Below are 25006 nucleotides of genomic sequence, written 5' to 3' on the forward strand. Positions count from 1 at the left end.
TTCCCTGAAGAAAAAAGAAAATTCATTTAAGTTATTTAACAGATCGCTGATACCTCTGAAATAGTACGCCAACGCACTTTAGCAAGGCAAATAAAAACAGACAATATAAATATACAAATAAAAATGAGACAGATTTGCATTTATAGAAATTTAAAGATTCGCAACACTGAATTTATTTTTGTTGTATTACCTTTCCTGCACTGTACAATACAAGTGTTCTAATCTATAACTTATAGGATAACATTACCGCAGTATCATGAAATAATTTAATTTCCAATTCAAGAATATTCTACGCACAGTATATGCTATACTGATTCAATCCATTAATAATCTCATCAATCTAATAAAAGAAACACAATTATGTAAGGAAAACTACCAGCAAAACTGCACCATGCCAAGCTAAAAAAAAGTTAAAATCACTGCCATTTTAGATAGACAATGATGACAGTAAAATGATTTTTTTCCCCTCAAATTAACTTCCCACTACTTAAAATGTTACATCATTATGGTGATGTTAAGATAAGGATTATCTTTTCTTCTTTTTCCGGCAAGAAGAGGTCAGTGGTATGCCTAATATCATTTTCATTCGAAAATGTGGTGTACAAATAGCACAACAGCACATGATCTGATGTTTTGTAATGTTAAAGGTGCTATATATATGCAAGTTGTTGTTGTTTTCCTTCGGGTGAGGAGGAAGAGAGCTTGTCTCCATGTCTTCTAATAGCATGGCTAAGATCAGATACATGTTGTTTGGGGGGAACATAATCAATCCAGCATAGCATACTGGAGCTCGATGTAACTTGTCCGTCATAATGTCTTTCCATTAGTCCAGTTTTTAAAAAAAAATATATAGGCAACATATTTTAGTGCGAATATGATATTACAACAACGACAAATTGCATTTATATAGTGCCTTTAACATAGTAAAACGTCCCAAGGCGCTTCATAGGAGCATTATCAAACAAAATTTGACACCGAGCCACATCAGTAGATATTAGGACAGGTGACCAAAAGCTTGGTCAAAGAGGTAGGTTTTAAGGAGCGTCTTTAAGGAGGAGAGAGAAGTGGCGAGGTGTAGGGAGGGGATTCTAGAACTTAGGGCTGGAGGCACAGTTGCCAATGGTGGAGTGATTAAAATCGGGTAAGAGGCAAGAATTGGAGAAGCGCAGAGAGATTAGACGCTGCAATGGCTAAGTAGCTACTCTAGGTAAGGTATTTCATTACAACAATACTGCTTACTTTTCAGCTTGCAGATCCTATGACTTACACTGTACATTTTTTCCCTAATAATCTTGGAAATGACTGTCATATATGCCACTGACGTCAGTATCAATTCACCGACACACTAGATAGTCTATATTGTCTTCCAAATCGGTCTTCAAAACTCGAAACTCCGAGGGCCAAATTGAAGATATCCAGCATTATGGCAGCCATCAAGTCCATTATAATTTTAGAAAAGCAGATCCAAATCGTAGAACTGAAATTATCCAAAAGCATGTTTGCTAAAATTACACCAAACTCAATGACTGCTACCAGGCTAGTGGACTCAATTTGGTCCACATGTTTCCATCTTGGAAGATATTTAGGAATATGCCATGCTTCCGACATTAGCAGTTTCACATTTAGCAAAACCTATAAATTCAAATATTCTGATCTCAGTGCAAGTGAAAGACGGACAGTGAAACAGTACCACATTCATTTGTGCATCTCCCTCATGAACACAGTAAAACAACTAGAGTGCCAGAACAGAGCAAAAGGCAAATCATTCTCTAACTTTAAACTGTTCATGAGGATTCAAAATACAACTATATTTCCAGTATTTCAACTATAACACAGAGGGACAGAACTTGCTTCAACTGGCGTGGTAAGGCTGTCCGCACATCCTGCGGACAAATACCATGGATAAACTTACTTCGTGGTCTCTGACGTCTACTTGCTCCCTTTTCAATTTTTTTTTAAGTTCAGCGCAGGTTCATTTGGATCCGATAGAGACTGTGGGAATGGAAGCCACGCCCACAGAATCTGTCAAGAAGAGAAGTCACGTCCACAAGCAGGCAAGTAGAAATCATTCATTTAAAGTAAACTTCTGTATGTTAGTTTAAATAAAAATTTAACATATCTTATTATAAAAAGCCAAGCAAATGATTTAATGTAATGAAACTTACAGAAGTTAAATGTAAAAATGTAATAACATTTTTAATTTATTTTAAATGATCAAAAAATATTAAAATGAGTAATATGACATCCCACATTTTTAAAATTTAATTTTTTGTTGTTTCGCAGTCATTAAGTCATCGTGCTTTTAAAAAGTAGTGTAGAGCTGATATTTTCCAACGTACCTTTTGGTGGCGTAAGTACCTTCGTTCCAGCTGGGCAGATGGGGAAGTTTCCGAATGTTTAATGACTTTATTGATTGTAAGGTAGCGTGGCCCTTTAATTCGGACTTGTCAAACCGCCGGCAAACCAATGGAAGCAAGTTCACGGGTTTAGTGCGCACGTGCACATTCGTGAACTTACTCCATCGATTCGCCGGCGCTTTGAGAGGATGCCATTATGGAACGGCGTCCTCGGGTCAGTAATTTCTGGGCCAATAAGATTCTTTATGCCAATATTTCCTATTATCACATGTCACAGGTTTGACAAATCTGTAGAACGAATAGTAAAAAATGAATTTACTGCTGCATATATGTACTTCTACTTACAATAGTTACAAAGTCTCATCCAGCATATGCACCTGGTGACCTCTTATTTATAAATCTACATTGTTAATGTAGATTTATAATGTAGACTTAACAGCGCTTATCCATTTTTTTGGCAGATACTAAGTGATAATGTAGAACTTATATATTTACAAATAATTTTGCTTGAAGCTAGTGGTATGCATATCCATGTGAAAATTAAAATTGTGTTTATATGCTCTGACGACATGCAGTGCGCAGGTCAGTAATACATGAAAATATTTTTTATCATGAATATAAACAGCTCTACAATATTTTACTCACTGACTTGGCTATAGGGTTGCAACAATCTTTGAAAAGTTATTCTGTATGAAGCTTGTAGATCAGCCAAGCCACTTGTGAATGCTTTTCAAACCCACAATGCTACCATCTTGATATTAAAAATATATATTCAACAAAAAGACACGGTCCTATGAAGTGCGGCAAGGATCAGTGCATCTATTTCTGAGTACTTTCTACTTTGCAGCAATCTACATTTTTTGTGAGAGCAATCTAAACTTTGAGAGAAAATTATGGTGATCCTCTGGGAATGTGGCCAGCAAATTGTGGGAAGAATCGAAGATGCCATTTGCGAGTGATTTTGTTTTTAGCATTTTGGCAAGAAAACACAAAGTGATGATCAAATCAATCCCACTTTCCATTGGAAAATAAAATTTATATGAGTATAGAAAAATGTCTGTTGTTAGTTTGGTGAATTTCAAGGCTGTTTTCAAGCATTCATAATAAGAAGAATTAGAGATCCTAGTTAAGGGTTTGGATCGACTTCACTGCTGTTACTTTACCTATTTGTATCAGATTGGCTCAGTTGGTATCTTTCTCACATCCAAGTCAGAAGTCTGCAGAACTTGAGCACATAAACTAGGCTATAGAATGACAATATTTCACTTCAAGCAACTTAGTGGATGTAAAGCACTTTGGAACATCCTTAGAAATGTGACAAGGTGCTATACAAGTTAATTTCTATGAAAATCAAACAAACTATCCTCCCCCAACTCAAATAAAAAGTATGACTAATACACATTTTAGATGGTTAAAAGTTTAATGAAATAACTGCAGCAGCTCAGTATAACATGCAACTGAATAGTTCAGTACCAAACTGCACAATTATTCTTTAATCCTAAACATGAGTAATGTCACCTGTTCTCACTTCGTTTGATATGTTTTTTTTTATTCATTCATGGGATGTGGACTTCACTGGCAAGGCCAGCATTTATTGCCCATCCCTAATTGCCCTTGAGAAGGTGGTGGTGAGCCGCCTTCTTGAACTGCTGCAGTCCTTGTGGTGAAGGTTCTTCCACAGCGCTGTTAGGAAGGGAGTTCCAGGATTTTGACCCAGCGACGATGAAGGAACGGCGATATATTTCCAAGTCGGGGTGGTGTGTGACTTGGAGGGGAACGTGCAGGTGGTGTTGTTCCCATGTGCCTGCTGCCCTTGTCCTTCTAGGTGGTAGAGGTCACGGGTTTGGGAGGTGCTGTCGAAGAAGCCTTGACGAGTTGCTGCAGTGCATCCTGTGGATGGTACACACTGCAGCCACAGTGCGCCCATGGTGAAGGGAGTGAATGTTTGGGGTGGTGAATGGGGTGCCAATCAAGCGGGCTGGTTTGTCCTGGATGGTGTCAAGCTTCTTGAGTGTTGTTGGAGCTGCACTCATCCAGGCAAGTGGAGAGTATTCCATCACACTCCTGACTTGTGCCTTGTAGATGGTGGAAAGGCTTTGGGGAGTCAGGATTGTCATCTGGTGACAATCTGCCTCACACTAAGGTTTAACTTCACTTTTTATTTTGAGTGCACTTAAGTCTTGTAACCAATAAATACACAATAAAAACAGGATCATGGGAATTGCTGGACGAAAAAAGACCAAGGTCCATCTAGTTCGCCCTCTACCATGCTGGTGGTCACGTGATACAACAATAATGGAATTGTTGACGAATCTTGGCAATCAATCTTTATCAATTAATCAGTGTGTTTCAAGGCTGTTTTCAGGTTTTATGTTCATAAACTATTTAATCTTTGCTCTAATGATCCATGGCATCATTTAAACCTTTACATATATGATGGAACATTTCTGCAGAATTATTCTAATAGCTTTTTGTCTAACCTCATTAAAGAGTCTTTAGCAGAAAAATTACAATGTGCATTGTTACTCATGCTTATAAATTAAAGGAATCTTACAACACCAGGTTATAGTCCAACAAATTTATTTTAAAATCACAAGCTTTCGGAGATTATCCCCTTCGTCACGGGGATAATATACATTGTGTCAATATTAAAAAACATAATTTTTTTCCCCTTAATATTTTAATATTCTCTCTCTCTCTCTCGCTCTGCCATTTTGGGTTTCTTTCTGCCTGTCTGTGTAATTGACACAATGTATATCCAGTGTACTGGGACGTGCTGTTCTCCGTGACTGGCCTGTTTGAATAACAACGACACCTTTTGATTGGTGTGATGCTGTCCCAGCCTAGTATAAGATATGCGATTTGAGAACCTTTTCACTCATTCATCTGACGAAGGGGATAATCTCCGAAAGCTTGTGATTTTAAAATAAATTTGTTGGACTATAACGTGGTGTTGTAAGATTCCTTACATTTGTCCACCCCAGTCCATCACCGGCATCTCCACATCATGGCTTATAAATTAGGCCTTGATATGCATCGTCTCCTACATACTTAAACTTTTGCATTCCCTACCCAAAGTCCTTAAACAAGCTCACATATCCTCACTGCTGTCAATCTGTTTATAATTTTAGCCAGCAAGCAAAAGCAAATTTGACACTTAGAAAAAGGTTGAAATACCCAGTTTACATTTTTTTTTAAAAAAAGTTTATAAGCTGCTTTATGGTCTAACAGATAAACCAGTAAAGGAAATATTTGATCTCTTTTGATTTGAGAATTTTTTCTTTCGCAAAGCATGTCTTGCTCTGTACAACAAATGTAAAATATGTCATAAAATGATCTTATCATGCTCACATTACTGACAGAGCATGGTGTTACTAAAATGGTTGAACATCTGGTAGTTTAGTCAGTCTGACTACTTTTACATGAATATTGGCAGCTGTTTATTACTAAATGTTATCATCACCTTCTTTACAGATTGTTGATTCAGGAATAAATATTTTATACTATTGTTCACTATTCAGCAGAAATTAGTGAAACACAAAGGTAGATTTTTTTAAAAATTCATTCTCAGGATGTGGGCATCACTGGCAAGGCTGGCATATATTGCCCATTCCTGGTTGCCTGGAGAAGGTGGTGGTGGCCATCTTCTAGAACTGCCGTTAAGTAGTCCTAGCTTGCTAGGCCACTTCAGAGGGCAGTTAAGAGTCAACCATGTTGGTGTGAGACTGGAGTTGCTTATAGGCCAGACCGGATAAGGAGGGCAGGTTTCCTTCCCTGAAGTACATTACTGAGCCAGTAGGGTTACCACAATCCGACAGCTTCATGTCACTTTTACCGATACTAGCTTTTTATTTCAAGTTTTTTTTGAACGGAATTCAAATTCTCAAACTGCCTTGATGGAATTTGAACTCGCATTCTCTGGATTATTAGTCCAGGCCTCTGGAGTATTAGTCCAGTTACATAACCACTACACTACCCTACCTTTATACTGACTCTAATTTAACTCTAACTATTATTTCTCCTACCACAAATGTAGATCAGGCAAGAGTGAAATATATTACACAGCTCAAGCGTGTGATGTGCAGACTCCACATAGAACTGGGAACTGGATATTGCTAATGACAGCATACATTACCACTGGTCCCAAACAGTACAGAAAAAGTAACCCAGCCCAAAAATACTCCTGGAGGGAATGGGATAGCTCCTGTGTGCCTCTATCCAGCTCTGCTGCCCATCTCATGTCCAAATCAGACCTGAAGTATGTTAAATTACTAAACATATATCCACAATAAGTCTGTCAACATACCCTCCTGTAAATGCTGAATTGAGACGATCAGTGCTACTTTAGTATGAAAATTATTTTGCTTTTTTTAAAATATTGTTTACACTTGGACCATTAATTGTTAAATGCAAGTTTTCCAGTTTCAACTTGCAATCTGTTTGCATTTCATTTCTTGAAATAAAATATGTGGATCAAAGTGGATGACCTCATGCTTCCCCACATTGAACTCCATTTACCATAGTTTTACCCATCCACACAACTTACTTTGCCTCCTAACTTGGTCCTATCTGCAAACTTGGATATACAACTATATTCCTTCATCCAAGTCATTAATATATATGGTGAAAAGCTGAGACCCAAGTACAGATCCCTGGGGAACACCAGTAGTCACATCCTGCCAATCAGAGAACGTTCCTTTTATCCCTACTCTCTGTCTCCTACCTCCCAACCAATTACCAACCCATATCGCAAGGTTACCTCCAATTCCATGTGCACTCATTTTTGCTAATTATCTCTTGTGCGGAACCTTATCAAATACCTTCTGAAAATCCAAATGGACATTATCCAGACACTCCCCTTTCCACCATACTAGTGACCTCCACAAAAAATTCATAGATTAAACTGACAGGTCTGCAGTGTGATGTATCTGTGTGATAGTCACCCTCTGATGCATCTCTTTCATGGTCAGCCTCACTGAAAGCAATTCATTCATAGGGTGAATACATCACCTTCAGTCACTCACAGGTCTGTTATTTGTCCCATCGGAGCAGAGAGCGCAGAACGCAAGGGGGAGGATGAGAACTGGAGGTAGTCCCCACAAATAGTGAAGCTGACAGATGTGGAGGAGGAGGCAATGGAAATAAGTGGGACTGTTGCATGCCTAACCATCAGAGATGGAGACTGGCAACCTGCAGATGGCTTGTGACAGAACTTTAACATCTTTCATATATGTGATGAATTGATTTTATCAATGATTGAACTGTTCCAGACCTCTGTATGTTCATTGGAATGATTGTCACTTTTCCGATGAATAATTAATATCGTTTTCTGTTGTCTTCCAGAGCCTTCAAGAAGAATCTGCCAAAATGGAAGAAAGCGATTCCTGAGTTCCCGCCACCATGCTAAAGTCATGGTTTAAATCTTTATACCATCAGCATTGACTGAAATTCAGATCATAGATCTGTAAAGACAATATCCTATCTTAATTTAAGATGGGAGGGAGAGAGAAATCAGATAACTGCAGACCTGTCAGTTTAATCTATGAATCCTCAGAGGATCTCAATCTGACGCGCCCAGAGATAATCTGAGCGCGTCAGATTGAGCGAACGCAACTCAATTGAAGGCACTTAATTTTCCTTCGGGATTTCACATCTCCAAGCTGCGCAGTGGGCGCACTGCATGACGTGATCTGAACTCCACTATTTAAGGGCCAATGCAAAAATGGATTTTGCAGGAGAAAGGAGGAAACATCGAGATGAAAGGGCATGGAGCAAAGGCAGCACCCAGATTCAACGATGCATCCCTTGAGGTTCTACTGGCTGGTGTGCGAAACAGGAGTGAGGTGCTGTACCCAGCTGATAAGAGGAAGAAACCTGCTTCTGCTGCCAAGAAGATGTGGCTGGAGGTAGCAGAGGAGATGAGCAGCAGGAGCACGGTGTCCAGGTCTTGGATGCAGTGTAGGAAGCATTTTAATGACTTAACCAGGTCAGGAAAAGTGAGTACATTTGCTGATTCACCCACATCCTGTGTTGTTCAACAACCCCCCCTCCCCTGTCACTATGTGTTGGCAAGCCTACTTCATCACATTACTCCTCACACCCACTTGAGTTCCAGCAGCAACCATCCTTCACTTTCTATACATTTCATCAACTGCCCATTTATTCATCCAATGCGGCAACTCACCCCAATCCTGATGCAATGTGATGTATCTGTGTGATAGTCACCCTCTGATGCATCTCTTTCATGGTCAGCCTCACTGAAAGCAATTCATTCATAGGGTGAATACATCACCTTCAGTCACTCATAGGTCTGTTATTTGTCCCATCGGAGCAGAGAGCGCAGAACGCAAGGGGGAGGATGAGAACTGGAGGTAGTCCCCACAAATAGTGAAGCTGACAGATGTGGAGGAGGAGGCAATGGAAATAAGTGGGACTGTTGCATGCCTAACCATCAGAGATGGAGACTGGCAACCTGCAGATGGCTTGTGACAGAACTTTAACATCTTTCATATACGTGATGAATTGATTTTATCAATGATTGAACTGTTCCAGACCTCTGTATGTTCATTGGAATGATTGTCACTTTTCCGATGAATAATTAATATCGTTTTCTGTTGTCTTCCAGAGCCTTCAAGAAGAATCTGCCAAAATGGAAGAAAGCGATTCCTCAGAGGATCTCATTCCTTCTAAGGGTGCACCATCACAAGACAAACAGCCCTACATCAGCGCTGATAATTGCTGTTCGATGGGTCATGTTAGAAAGTTAGTTGGGTTGTCACCCGGTGATTCACCACTCTCGAGCAAACGCTGGTGGCAGGGGCAGCTGTGGAGAGTCTGTATCGGGGCGCACTCCTCTCCAAGCTCTGCTCAGCTGGACACAAATGCTGAAACTCGTGGGCTATTGTTGAGAACGAGAATGATAGAGGTACAGCTGCATCTTTGTGAGGTACTTGAAAATTTGCCAAGCACAATCTCCACAATAGCGGAAAGGATGGAGGAATCCAACTCCCTCACTAGTGGATTGGTGGCGCAGGTAAGTGTGAGAATGTCTGCAATGGAGAGATTAGCAGCCTCCTTTGTGCTTCAAGCATGGATCTCAAACGAGTCTATGCAGGCCATGACAACGGCTGTGAAGACTCTGGATGCCAACATGTCTGTCGCTTTAAACAGGATGACAGATACCTCATCCGTAGCCTTCAACACGGCACATCTGCTCACCAGTCTGCTGGCCAGCAGAGTGGTGGAAGTGATGTTACGCTGGCCTGGGAGAGGCATGATGGCAAAAGGGGACAAGGAAGTGGGGACTCCACTCAAAGCGCTCCCATGTCTCACCTACTGTCCCCCTTAACCGGTACCTGAAATAATGCCTCTTCTCCCGATGGCCGAGTCTGCCTCCGCACAGGTGCAGGTGGAACAGTCTTTGGCAAGACCCTCATGGGCTCCAAAACCCAAGGGTCTTAGGCCAAAAGCATCTCAGCAGTCAGGGCAGGTATCTGAGCAACCTGCCACTACCTCTGCTGAAGCCACAGGAGATGGACCCCATAGAAACATTAGAAAGAGAAAGGCCATGCAATTGTAGTTCACCAAGGATGTGCACAAGGGTGTGTGACGAGGTATCATGTCATTGTTGTTCATTTATAAATTTTGTTTGTTATGGAACATTAAATTTAATCATTATCATCACGGCCACTTCTTGGCCATTATTGCATGGCTTGTGTGAATTTGCACAGTCATTTGCTTCATCATAAATACCAAGACATGACGACATTCATTGGGCGGGTGTGCAATGGGAGTATGTATGATTGAAGGACTGTTTTGGGCAAAGGGAGAGTGGGTGGTGGTGATGGTGGTTATTCCAAGCAGCCTGAGCAGCTCAAAGTCTTCAATTCGCACATCTTATTATGGGAACCTGTTAGAGATGATGGAGTCCCTAGCATCACGGACAGCAATGCGTGCCACTGCTCTGGTGATAGGTTTCCCATCTTCATATTCCTCCTCCTCATCCTCTTCTTCGATGTTGTCGCCAGATGAAGATGCCTGATGAGCACAATCGACCTCTTCCACCTGTAACCCTCTCTGCTGCGCTATTTTGTGCAGGATGCAGCACATGACAATTATTCTGGACACCCTCACTGGCGAGTACTGAAGGGCTTCCCTAGATCTATCCACACATCTGAAATGCATCTTCAACATTTCCATGGCTTGCTCAATGACAGACCTGGTGGTGATGTGGCTCTGGTTGTACCACTGCTGTGCCTCATTGATGGGATATCTCACAGGTGTCATGTGCCACGTCTACAGGGGAAATCCATTGTCTCCAAGGAGCCAGCCCTTAAATCTGTCTTCTGTGTTGAATAGGTCTGGGATGTTAGACACGCGCAAAATGAATGAATCATGACAGCTGCCAGGGAATCTGGTGCACACCTGCAGAAATCTTTTCCAGTGGTCGCACACCAGCTGTACATTGATGAAGTGATATCCCTTTCAGTTTATAAACAGTCCTGGCTCATGTGGAGGTCCTTGGATTGCTACGTGTGTGCAATTGATTGCGCCCTGCACCCGTGCAAAGCCAGCCAGAGAGTTGAAACCCACTGCCCTCTCAGTCTGATGTTGCGGGTTTTTAACTGCTGACTTGCCTAGTTAGGGTTAAAATCTACCCCATCTACCCAAATATGATCATGCTTTTGAATGCGAGTGGCTCACTGAATGCGACTTTATGTAGTAAACAATCGTGCAACCTAACTAATTTCCAAGGATAATCAGCTCAGCAAAACCTAACCTGGGGACAGGGTCAGGGAGGCAAAGACAGCTGGCTTGAGAGTTTGTTAAGATTCCATTTTAGCTTTATATAATTACCAAGTGAAGCAAATAACATATAAGAAGTTAATTAAAGCTAGAAATTGCAGTGAGCAATGCTAACATGTTAAATTCCTCTTATTTTAACAGAGACACTAACCTATTTTAGTTATAGTTATCCCACCCAGCCTCTAACCCTGCTTGACCAATGTACTGTACTTGGTCTTGACTCCCCATGTGGAATGCCAGGGAAGATTGACGAATATATCTCTAAATTTTTGTTTAGTACTCAATTTTTTTTTATATACAGGAACCAGAACAGAATGCTTGAAATTATTGTTCAAGATCATTTCCAGGCTCAAAAGTACAACAGCAACATTTTTATCATTTGTCTTTTCAATCCTTCATTGCTTTTTGTCAATAGTAAAAAATTACCACAGAAAAAAATATCTGTCAACTATTTCCATTGTGGCAGAAAAAGCACTTTTAGCTAATGCAGCGGGAACATGGTCATCATACCTTCCAGGATGCTATTTTTAGATATCCAGCAATGACAAATAGACAATAGACAGGCAGATTATAGATAGCAACAGAGGAATTCAAAGCAATATTTTTACATATGTATGTAGCAGACAGAAAGGGAAATCCCTTCCCCTTTCCCCCATGTGCTTGCCTTCCCATCCCTCCTCCAGCTTCCCCTGCTTAGATCCAATTATCCTGCCCATCCTCGTTCCTCTAACCCTGCTTGATCTGTATACTGCACTTGGTCATGTGGAATGCCACAGAAGATTGATTAATATATCTATAAAATTAAAGTATCAAAGCTTTTTTTTGTATACAAGAATCAGGACAGATTGCAACTTTAAAATGGGAACTGAATTATGCTGAAGACTACACTCAGCATTGACTTTCTACACTCAGTGTCCTGCGAGATCAACTAGTATATATAGATATATTTATTTGGATCTTTCCTCCATTTATCTACAATCCAGCTTTCTATTTGCTCCCCTACCTCCTCTAATATTCATTTTTGTTATCTTCAATGACTTCAGTTTTACTCCATGTACTTTGTTTGTTTCTATACATCTTTTAAATTATTTCTGCTTGACCTATTGGTTATTTTCCACATCCTTATTCAATTAACAAAGTCTTGTTCTTGCTAGACTTTTCCATTTCTTATGGCTTGCTTCCCCTTTGCAGCCCTTAAAATGTTCCTGGAAAAATTTCAATTTTCATCACAATTATGTTTCAATTTTGCTTTCCATGCATACTTCACGGAAATTCTTCTCATGGCTCTAAAGTTTCGTAAAGTGGTGCATAAACATATTTTTAATTTTGGTTGTGGCTTTTTCTTTACAATATCAAATGACACCATGTAATTATCACTAGAACCCAAATATTCACATACCAACCTGTTCTTGTGGACTGTTAAATGCTAACTGTAATAAAACATCTATTTTAGTTCTCTGCTTCACATATGATAAACAATCATTAATAACTTCAATGAGTCTGTACTTTTATTGCTTCTGCTTGAGCTTAGTCAGTCCTCTATGGATACTGAAGTCCCCATCAGCCATAACTATTGCGTTACAAATTCCTGCATTCTCTCTTACTTCACTAAACAGCTCTGCCTATCTGTTCGTCTTGAGCTGGTAGTCAACAGCAGTTGCCAATTGTAATTAATTAGTTTTATCATGATTTATATCAGCTATAATGCTTCTGCTATTATATCTATCCCTTGCCAAGAATGCTATTTCCTCATTTAACTTAATAAATCTAATCTTTACAAAACATCCTGTGCTATCTTAGCTCAATCACTTGCCAATCTCTATTCACAGTCATGTTCATTCTCAGCATCTCATTATTGGATTTAAAAGAGGAGATGCTGCCTGACAAATCTGCTAAACTTCTTTCAGAATATTTAGGATAAAGTAGATAATGAAACTCCCCAAGTTACAATTCATTTTGTATATCAAGGATGTTCGACATGAAAGTTTCTACCACAGGCCGGTTCTGACAGCGGAAACGGCTAAAGATGCAGATGAAGGATATACAGCCTCTGCTATATTTCCTGTCAGTTGCATGTTGAAATGTTGGATGCAGGAGCCGCCTGTTAGGTCCTGACGTCCAAAGATGTATGACGAGAGGCAGCTAGCCAGACCTTGGAGACCATGTGCAAGCACTCTCCTCACAGGTTTTATTAGATATTGCATTTTACTTTTATTTTTATTTGCAGGCAGCATGCTGGCCACCTCTCTTCACCACTGTGTTAGGCATCCAGGTTTAGGGGAACATCTGACAGCACAATGACCAAGATCTGAAAGAGGTCTTTAAGATAATGAAAGGGTTTGATAGGGTATACATAGAGAAAATGTTTCCACTTGTGGGGGAGTCCAAAACTAGAGGTTGTCAATGTAAGACGGTCACTAATCAATCCAATAGGGAATTCAGGAGAAACTTCTTTACTTAAAGAGTGGTAAGATGTGGAACACGCTACCACATGGAGTAGTTGAGGCAAATAGCGTAGATGTATTTAAGGGGAAGCTAGATAAGCATATGGAGGAGAAACAAATAGAAGGATATGCTGATAGGGATAGATGAAGGAGGGAAGAAGGAGGCTCGTGTGGAGCATAAACGCCGGCATAGACCAGTTGGGCCGAATGGCCTGTTTCTATGCTGTAGACTCAATGGGTCCGATATTAGGAGGGAGGCGGGTTGGCAGCGGGGGGGGGGTCGATTGGGCGCGTGGGTAACGTGCCCAGTGAAATTGGGGTGCTCTGCACGCAATCGCAGCTACCACTAATTGAAGGTACTTACCTTTGCTTCCTGGTTTCGCGCTGGAAAGCTGCACAGCGGGCGGACTGCACAGGCGCATCATAGGCTGTCAGCTGGAGGAGCCCTATTTAAAGAGGCAGTCCTCCATTGACTGATGCTGCAGAAAGGAGCCAAAATTACAGCAAGGAGCAGCCAGGGGGAAAGCCTGCTCCCAGGTTCAATGATGCCTCACTCCAGGTCTTACTGGATGGGGTGAGGAGGAGTGGGAGGACAGAGATCTTCTCCCCAGCAGACGGGAGGAAGTGGCCTGTCTCTGCCACCACGGAGGCCTGGCTCAGCCGAAGTGAGTACACTTACTCATTCCCCTACACTCCGTCTGCCACATCACCGCCCCCACCCCACATCTCCTTCTGCACTGCCAACACTACTCTATTACGTCACTCCTTACACCCACTCAAAGCTCATCCTCATCTTACCTGCACTTACTCACCTCGCCAGTACTCATCCCACCATTACCACTCAACCCAATCCTCATACAATCTCATTGCTCTATCTCATACTCACCCTCTCATGCATCTCTTTCACGGTCAGACTCACTCAACCTGCCACTACCTGTGCTGCAGCCACAGGGCATGCATCACATATGTGTAGTAGGAAGCATAAGGCAATTGAGTTGTGAGCATGAAGGGGATGCACAAGGGTGTTTGTAGGTTTGTCATGGTTTTTACTTATATTTAATTTCTGATCAACTCACATTACATATTATATTGTTACCACTACTGCCACGTCTTTGCAAATCTTGTCTGCTTTGTGCAATAATGCCCTTTCCTGAGCATCACCATGAAGACCCACAACTGATGCCACCCATTGTGTCACTGCAGAGTGGGTGTAGGTGTATTTGCAGGGCTCTTTTGTGCAGACGACTGAGAGACGTCGGCGATGTCCCCGGTGGCACCCTGGAAGAATGCGGAGGAGAAGTTGTTGAGGGCAGTGATGACTTTGACAGCGACAGGTAAGAAGATGGTGCTCGAGTCAACCGGGAGCAGCTCGGCATGAAGGAGGCTGCAGATGTCCACGACTACATGTCGAGTGACTCTGAGCCTCCGTATGCACTGCTGCTCAGAGAGGTCCAGGAAGCTGAGCCTCGGTCTGTAGACCCTGTGGCGAGGGTGGTGCCATCTGCGATGCATCTCTCTCTGCCGTTGCCCTCCCTCCTGCTGTGCAAGTGGATGTGTCCCAGCACTGTGTTGTGGAGCTCCACGTGTCAGAGGTGGACGGCGTGGACGGCGAGGCTGGTGATGCTGTTCATCCTCCGAGGAGGTCATGACTGCAGCTACGGCGGCCCCCATCTGGAAGATGTACATTTTTGAGGGGGTCTGCAAGGTAGGTAAATGTGTCTGCACAACGGGGTAAGCGTGCAAGTTTGTGAATTTTATTGTTAGGAGGAGGGTGGTGAAGGCCCAACTTTGTCCAAAGTGACAGAGTGGCCTCCTGCAATGAGTGAGGGTCTCCCCCCGCCACCTGTCAAATGGACCTTTCCAGCTGCCACAGGCTGATGGCTGCAACATGTCCATTTCAACTTGGAGTGTTTCCCCCAGTACGGGAAACAGTCTCAGTTGAGATGAAAATCCCACCCCTCCTAAAATATCATGTCAATCAGGTGTGCTAACGACCTAAAGTACCTACTCAATTAGTATAAGTGGCATCCTGCCGGCTTTAATTGCCGGCGGGAGTCCCGCACGCGGGGGCTGCGCGCGCATGTAAGCGCGTCACTGGGGAACCCGGAAGTGGGCGGGTTGGAGCCGGGCTCCGGACTCGTCCCGGGAATTCCTGATTTTCGGAGCCCGCCCGCCACGAACCTGCCAGCTCGGGGGTCCGAAAACCGTGCCCAATATTAAACCTAGGCCAGAGTGCTGATGGGAGGTATAAAGTCAGATTGGAGGAATTGGAGTCCCACATGGGTCAGTCTTTGTCTCCCTGATGTTTCTAATCTAGATATCATAGCAAATTGTAAGCTTGTGAAATTTGCTGAGATAATGGGGCAGTAGAGACAGATGACACAGCAAATGGACGTGGTTAGGGTGGAAGCTGGAAAAGTGGAGCATCGTGAGGTTGTCCATGGGCTTGCGGTAGAGTGAGGTGCTGAGGTGCCCGTCTTTGATGGAGATTCGTGTGTCCAAGAAAGAAACAGATTCTGATCCGCTTCATCCTGGATCACAATGTCTTCACCTTCGATAACCAGTTCTTTACCCAAACACACGGAACAGCCATGGGGACCAAATTCGCACCCCAATACGCCAACATTTTCATGCACAAGTTCGAGCAGGACTTCTTCACTGCACAAGACCTCCAACCAACACTATACACCAGATACATCGACGACATTTTCTTTCTATGGACCCACGGCAAGGAATCACTAAAGAGACTACACGATAACATCAACAAGTTCCATCCCACCATCAAGCTCACCATGGACTACTCCTCAGAATCTGTTTCTTTCTTGGACACACGAATCTCCATCAAAGACGGGCACCTCAGCACCTCACTCTACCGCAAGCCCACGGACAACCTCACGATGCTCCACTTTTCCAGCTTCCACCCTAACCACGTCAAAGAGGCCATCCCCTATGGACAGGCCCTGCGAATACACAGGGTCTGCTCAGACGAGGAGGAACGCGATGGACACCTACAGACGCTGAAAGACGCCCTAGTAAGAACGGGATATGACGCTCGACTCATCGATCGACAGTTCCGACGGGCCACAGCAAAAAATCGCATAGACCTCCTCAGGAGACTAACACGGGACGCAACCAACAGAGTACCCTTTGTCGTCCAGTACTTCCCCGGAGCGGAGAAACTACGCCATGTTCTCCGCAGCCTTCAACATGTCATCAATGAGGACAAACACCTCGCTATGGCCATCCCCACACCTCCACTACTCGCCTTTAAACAGCCACCCAACCTCAAACAGACCATCGTTCGCAGCAAACTACCTAGCTTTCAAGAGAACAGCGTCCACGACGCCACACAACCCTGCCACGGTAACCTCTGCAAGACATGCCAGATCATCGACACAGATACCACCATCACACGAGAGGACACCACCCACCAGGTGCATGGTTCATACTCCTGTGACTCGGCCAACGTTGTCTACCTCATACGTTGCAGGAAAGGATGCCCCAGAGCATGGTACATTGGCGAGACCATGCAGACGCTGCGACAACGGATGAACGGACACCGCGCAACAATCGCCAAACAGGAGGGTTCCCTCCCAGTCGGGGAACACTTCAGCAGTCATGGACATTCATCCACCGACCTTCGGGTAAGCGTACTCCAAGGCGGCCTTCGAGACACACGACAACGCAAAATCGTCGAGCAGAAATTGATAGCCAAGTTCCGCACCCATGAGGACGGCCTCAACCGGGATCTTGGGTTCATGTCACGCTACACGTTACCCCACCAGCGAACAAATGTTATCTGTTTTTAATATAATGGGTCATTTGCTGGCTCTCTCTGCCTTCCGGATGTTTCTGCCTCTCTCTGTTTTTTTTCTCTGTTTTTTTTCCCTGTTTTTTTTCCCTGTTTTTTTTCCCTGTTTGTTTTTTTGTTGAATGTGTATTCGGGGGTTCTGCAGGTGACACCTCTCTGTCTGAACACGGTGATTGCCTTGGCAACGGGCAGTTGCAGGGGCAGTCTGTAAACACCATGTATTGTTCTATATGTATAAATGCGTAGGCTTCAAGGAGCTCTTGAAACATTTGCCTGAGGAAGGAGGAAATCTCCGAAAGCTTGTGAATTTAAAATAAAATTGCTGGACTATAACTTGGTGTTGTAAAATTGTTTACAATTGTCAACCCCAGTCCATCACCGGCATCTCCACATCATCAATACTGTAAGGTTTGATTCTTACTTGTGCTAAACTACTCACCTGACGAAGGAGATAATCTCCGAAAGCTTGTGATTTTAAAATAAAATTGTTGGACTATAACCTGGTGTTGTAAGATTCCTTACATTTGTGCTAAATAAAGTCATATGGCTATTAACCATTATGGAGTCAGTCCAGAACAATTGAACAGAGTCAAACTGACTACACTGGAAGTATGCCATCTGCACTACTGGATCAAGCTGTTCCGTAGGCGTCCAGGGTGCACGGCAGAACTATTTAAAGCAGTGACTAAAATATTCAAATTAGGGTCCTATGCTTGTTGGAAGTCTCTTTTGGGTTATTGGGCTGCCCCAGCGCCTGACTCGCCATGTGATAAATTCGCTCACCCACTCATGGTGCCAGAAACTTAATTTGAACTTTGGAAACTTCATTTTGAATGCTGAGAAGTAGATTTTTCTGGTGTTGTACTGTTTTCTTGGCTGACTTCTAAATAGTTCAACTGCAGTCATGGATGGTCTGGTCGGGCTGCCTTTGGGGCAGAAGGAAGTGCAGGAGCAGCACAGAAGACAGCAGAGTGTCTGGAGCAGCTGCGACAAGAGGGAGGAGGAAGAGGAGGAGGAGGAGGGCACTGCGCACGAGGCCATTCCCACAGTGGGTACTCAAGAAGCACTTGACATGAATTTTTCGGACACGCAATATATAAGGCGCTTTTGCTTCACAAAAGAGTCTGTCACTGAGTTACGTCACCTGCTGCAGCCCCAACTCGAGCCTGAGAACAGGGCGTGGCCAGCACTGCTTGTGACTGTCACGGTCACCATGGCCCTTAACTTTTATGCCACGAGCTCCTTTCAGGCTGCAGCAGTTAATATCTGCGATGGATCAGTTTGCAGTCTATGGCTGTATCAGGGAAGTCACCGAGGCGCTCTACACGATGAGGAACAGCTACATTACTTTCTCCATGAACAAAGCAAAACAGGATGAGAGACCACAAGGCTTCATTAGGGTGCACGGTGCCACAGACTGCACCCACATTGCCTTGCGTGCTCCCCATCACCAGCTTAGCATTTATCAATCAAAAGGGATTTCACGCCTTCAAAGTACAATTGATTTACGACCACAGATAGCGCATCACACAGGTCTGTGCCCAGTTTTCTGGCAGTAGTCATGACTCAAACATCATGCACCAGTCCTCTGTGCCACCTTTATACCAGCCAGGCCATCAGGTTACAGGGTGACTATTGGGTGACAAGGGCTATAACCTCCAGACATGGCTCCTGGCTCCTATCAAGAAAGCGGGTACAACTGCAGAGCACACCTACAACAAGAGTACGAGCCCATGGAATCCAGGGTGCCGTTCACTTTGGATACAAAACTGGCTTAGTGGCAGAAGGCAGAGGGTGATGGTCGAAGGTTGTTTTTGTGACTGGAAGCCTGTGGCCAATGGGGTACCACAGGGATCGGTGCTGGGTCCCTTGCTGTTTGTGGTCTACATTAATGACTTGGATATGAATGTAAAAGGTATGATCAGTAAGTTCGCTGATGATACAAAAATTGGTAGGGTGGTAAATAGCGAGGAGGATAGCCTCAGTCTGCAGGACGATATAGATGGGTTGGTCAGATGGGCGGAACAGTGGCAAATGGAATTTAACCCGGAAAAGTGCGAGGTGATGCACTTTGGAGGGACTAACAAGGCAAGGGAATACACAATGAATGGGAGGACCCTAGGCAAGACAGAGGGTCAGAGGGATCTTGGTGTGCAAGTTCACAGATCCCTGAAGGCGGCGGAACAGGTAGATAAGGTGGTAAAGAAGGCATATGGGATACTTGCCTTTATTAGCCGAGGCATAGAATATAAGAGCAAGGAGGTTATGATGGAGCTGTATAAAACACTGGTTAGGCCACAGCTGGAGTACTGTGTGCAGTTCTGGTAGCCACACTACAGGAAGGATGTGATCGCTTTGGAGAGGGTGCAGAGGAGATTCACCAGGATGTTACCAGGGCTGGAGCGCTTCAGCTATGAAGAGAGACTGGGAAGATTGGGTTTGTTTTCCTTGGAGCAGAGGAGGCTGAGGGGGGACATGATTGAGGTGTACAAAATTATGAGGGGCACAGATAGGATGGATACTAAGGAGCTTTTTCCCTTCGTTGAGGGTTCTATAACAAGGGGACATAGATTCAAGGTAAAAGGCGGGAGGTTTAGAGGGGATTTGAGAAAGAACTTTTTCACCCAGAGGGTGGTTGGAGTCTGGAACTCACTGCCTGAAAGGGTTGTGGAGGCAGGAACCCTCACAACATTCAAGAAGCATTTGGATGAGCACTTGAAATGCCATAGCATACAAGGCTACGGACCAAATGCTGGAATATGGGATTAGAGTAGACAGGGCTGATGGCCGGCGCGGACACGATGGGCCGAAGGGCCTCTATCCGTGCTGTATGACTCTAAGAGCTATGCCATCACCAGAAATCACATTGAACAGACAATTGGCGTGCTCAAGCAATGCTTCCAATGTCTGGATCGTTTTGGAGGAGCTTTGCAGTACAGGCCTGAGTGGGTATCCAGTATTTGCGGTCATCTTCCGCATGCTCCATAACTTTACCATCATGAGGGAACAGCCCTTATCACCACCTGGGCAGCAACAAGTGCAGCAGGATCAGGAGGAGAAGGAAGAAGGGCAGGATGAAGAAGAGAAAGAGCAGGAGAGGCATCGATCATCTGTGCCCCGTAGCTGCCAGAGCTCTCAGAAAGCAGCTCATCGAAGAGCGCTTCTCTTAAATCATCCCTCCCATCCCCAGTACACCAACAATCCCACAAACCTTACCACCATCCGATTACTTTTCTTCAGTCCACATAGGTCTTGTCCTCACTACACTACAAATATTAACACCAACGCCAATTCCATATGTATCTAATAGTTAACAGGAATAATTCTGAATCACCCTTGTGCAACCCCATAATCCCTGTTTTGTGTGCTCCTATGAAGTGTTTCCCCAGTGGCTACAGTTTGGGAGGTCGAACGTTGCTGAGCTTTCATTGAGGACAGTTCGGGTGGCCGTGGTGGGCGACCTCGAGTAGCTGTGGGCCTGGCTGCAGACTGCAGCTTTTCGGCATCATTTGAGGCAGTCTGGCCCAGCTGGCTGTGCGGCACTAACAAGGACACTGGCGGAGTGTGTGGCAGGGGAGCAGGCATACTGTCATCCCATGAAGCAGGTGCATCTCCCATGGAACCACGGCCACTCTCACGGGACTGTGCCTCAGAATTCCTGCAGCTCTGTGCGAGGAGAGTGCAGGAGTGATATGGCGCTCTGGAAGCCCCTGCAACAGTGGCCCCCGCATCCAAGATGGCTGGACCAGGGCCTCCAAAGCAACATCTGAGAACTTCAACACTGTTTAATGTGTCCACATCTCCTAGGGCAAAATGTATGATTGGAATATCTACAGGACATAGCTTGGTCCAAAAGATGATGCCCAACCACACTAAATTTTCATTGTGTGGGAACTGTTTATGGAATATGTAAACAATAGGATAAAATGGAGAATCAAAATGTTAGCTGATTTTTTAAAATCCCTTTGTTATCCTCATGAATCATTATATATTCTGTATATGAAGGGTTTGGGTAAAGGAATGTAATGTGGAGAGATGGGTGCAGATGATAGAGCTCTTGGGTGCTCTATTTGTTACTAGTAAAAATTGTATTAATTATATAAGGCAGGATCTGGGCAAAATGGACTGGGATCAGCTGCTTGTAGGAAAATCCACATCGGAGCAATGGGAGTCTTTCAGAAGGGAGATTGAGACCATACAATGGCAACATGTTCCCGTAAAGGTCAAGGGTGGTTCCAAGAACTGCAGGGAACCTTGGATGTCAGGGGATATACGAGAATGGATTAGGAAAATAAGGAGGGCTTTTGGCAGATACAAAAGGCTAAAGACGGAGGAAGCCCTAGAGGAGTACAAAAAGTGCAGGGGGATACTTAAAAAAGAAATTAGGAGATCAAGGAGGGGCCATGAAATAACACTGGCGAGCAAAATAAAGGAAAATCCTAAGATGTTTTATAAGTATATTAAGGGTAAGAGGATGACTAGGGAAAAAATAGGGCCCATTAGGGACAAAAATGGCAATGTGTGTGTGGAGCCGGCAGATGTAGGTGGGGTTCTAAATGAATTTTTTGCATCTGTTTTCACTATGGAGAAGGACGATGTAGACAGAAATACGGCAGGGGGACTGTGATATACTCGAACATATTAACATCGAGCGGGAGGAGGTATTGGCGGTTTTAGCAGGCCTAAAAATGGATAAATCCCCAGGCCCGGACGAAATGTATCCCAGGCTACTGTGTGAGGCAAAGGAGGAGATTGCGGGGGCTCTGACACATATATTCAGAACCTCTCTGGCCACAGGGGATGTGCCCGGACGAAATGTATCCCAGGCTACTGTGTGAGGCAAAGGAGGAGATTGCGGGGGCTCTGACACATATATTCAGAACCTCTCTGGCCACAGGGGATGTGCCAGAGGACTGGAGAACCGCTAATGTAATACCATTATTCAAGAAGGGGAGTAGGGAAAAACCGGGGAACTACAGGCCAGTGAGCCTAACATCAGTGGTAGGAAAATTATTTGAAAAAATTCTGAAGGACAAAATTAGTCTCCACTTGGAGAAGCAAGGATTAATCAGGGATAGTCAACATGGCTTTGTCAAGGGAAGATCATGTCTGACTAATTTGATTGAATTTTTTGAGGGGGTGACTAGGCGTGTGGATGAGGGTAACGCAGTGGATGTGGTATACATGGATTTCAGTAAGGCCTTCGATAAAGTCCCCCACAGGAGACTGGTCAAGAAGGTACGAGCCCATGGAATCCAGGGTGCCTTGGCACTTTGGATACAAAACTGGCTTAGTGGCAGAAGGCAGAGGGTGATGATCGAAGGTTGTTTTTGTGACTGGAAGCCTGTGGCCAGTGGGGTACCACAGGGATCGGTGCTGGGTCCCTTGCTGTTTGTGGTCTACATTAATGACTTGGATATGAATGTAAAAGGTATGATCAGTAAGTTTGCTGATGATACAAAGATTGGTAGGGTGGTAAATAGCGAGGAGGATAGCCTCAGTCTGCAGGACGATATAGATGGGTTGGTCAGATGGGCAGAACAGTGGCAAATGGAATTTAACCCGGAAAAGTGCGAGGTGATGCACTTTGGAGGGACTAACAAGGCAAGGGAATACACAATGAATGGGAGGACCCTAGGCAAGACAGAGGGTCAGAGGGATCTTGGTGTGCAAGTTCACAGATCCCTGAAGGCGGCGGAACAGGTAGATAAGGTGGTAAAGAAGGCATATGGGATACTTGCCTTTATTAGCCGAGGCATAGAATATAAGAGCAAGGAGGTTATGATGGAGCTGTATAAAACACTGGTTAGGCCACAGCTGGAGTACTGTGTGCAGTTCTGGTCGCCACACAACAGGAAGGATGTGATCGCTTTGGAGAGGGTGCAGAGGAGATTCACCAGGATGTTACCAGGGCTGGAGCGCTTCAGCTATGAAGAGAGACTGGGAAGATTGGGTTTGTTTTCCTTGGAGCAGAGGAGGCTGAGGGGGGACATGATTGAGGTGTACAAAATTATGAGGGGCACAGATAGGATGGATACTAAGGAGCTTTTTCCCTTCGTTGAGGGTTCTATAACAAGGGGACATAGATTCAAGGTAAAAGGCGGGAGGTTTAGAGGGGATTTGAGAAAGAACTTTTTCACCCAGAGGGTGGTTGGAGTCTGGAACTCACTGTCTGAAAGGGTTGTGGAGGCAGGAACCCTCACAACATTCAAGAAGCATTTGGATGAGCACTTGAAATGCCATAGCATACAAGGCTACGGACCAAATGCTGGAATATGGGATTAGAGTAGACAGGGCTGATGGCTGGCGCGGACACGATGGGCCGAAGGGCCTCTATCCGTGCTGTGTAACTCTATGACTCTATTTCTCAACTGAATGTGTTGTACCTGGTCAACGCAACTGTGTTATTATTATAATTGAGCCTGAGTAGGTACTTTCTCAGGTTCAGTGGCCTTCGCTGCTCCCGCATGTGGTCTGAGCATCTTGGTTTTATGAAAGCTGATCCACTGCCATATATCTACTTGTACAATGGCGTAACACAGCAGTGTAATATGCATGACGAGTTGCAAGGGAGAGCGGGAAATCCAGTGGCACCTAAAAGGAGCCCAGCCTGAAGTAATGATTTAAAGGAGGGGGTAGTGGGGGGGTGGAAACAATCACAGGAGGGTGGAAACAATCACAGGAGGAGAGCATGGAGGGGCCAGCAGCAGGTGGGGGGACTTTTGGCAATCTTCCCATCTTCCCACAAAAATCTTCAAAAAAAAAACTTACCTTTGCCAGTTTTTCTGAGTAGCCTGGTTACAGGGTTTTCAGACACTATAGAGAGGGGGATAAAAAAGGAGGGGGAGTGGCAATTTTGGTTAAGGAAACAATTACAGTTGTGAGGAGGGATGATGTTTCAGAAGGAGCATCAAATGAGGCCTTGTGGGTTGAGCCAAAGAACAAAAAAGGGGCACGACTGGGAGTGTACTGTAGACCCCCAAACAGTCAGAGGGAGATAGAAGAGCAAATATATAGGAAAATTTCTGAGAAGTGCAAAAATAATAGGGCAGTAACAGTAGGGGATTTCAACAGCCCTAATATTGACTGGGATACAGTGTGAATAGTATAGAGGGCGCAGAATTCTTAAATTGCATACAGAAGAATTTTTTTAGCCAGTATACAGCAAGCCCAACGAGAGGGTGTGGGCAGTTCTGGATTTAGTTCCAGGAAATGAAGAGGGGCAGGTGGAAGAAGTAGCAGTGGGAGGGCATTTTGGTGGTAGTGATCATAATACAGTTAGTTTTAGCATAGTGATGGAAAAGAAGAAAGACAGAGCAAGAGTTAAAGTTTTCAATTGGGGAAAGGCCAATTTTACTAAACTGAGAAGTGATTTAGCAGAAGTAAACTGGAAACAGCTACTTGAAGGTAAATCAGTGTCAGAGCAGTGGGAGACATTCAAAGGGTTGATTCAAGGGGTTCAGGGTAAACATGTTCCCACAAAGAAAAAGGGAGGGGCTGCCAAATCTAGAGCCTCCTGGATGTCAAGAAGCATTCAGGATAAGATAAGGCAGAAAAAGAAAGCCTATGACAGACACCGGGAACTCAAT

At 44.1% G+C, this 25006-nt stretch overlaps 1 protein-coding gene across 1 annotated transcript in view; it reads right to left on the reverse strand.

Moving 5' to 3' along the window:
• ctnna2 (catenin (cadherin-associated protein), alpha 2) overlaps nucleotides 1–25006 on the reverse strand; it is a 1371619-nt gene that overhangs the window by 819593 nt on the left and 527020 nt on the right. The gene's annotated exons all lie outside the window — the stretch shown is intronic.

The sequence above is a fragment of the Heptranchias perlo genome, chromosome 1 (genome assembly GCF_035084215.1).
Source record: "Heptranchias perlo isolate sHepPer1 chromosome 1, sHepPer1.hap1, whole genome shotgun sequence".
Classification (NCBI taxonomy): Eukaryota; Metazoa; Chordata; class Chondrichthyes; order Hexanchiformes; family Hexanchidae; genus Heptranchias; species Heptranchias perlo.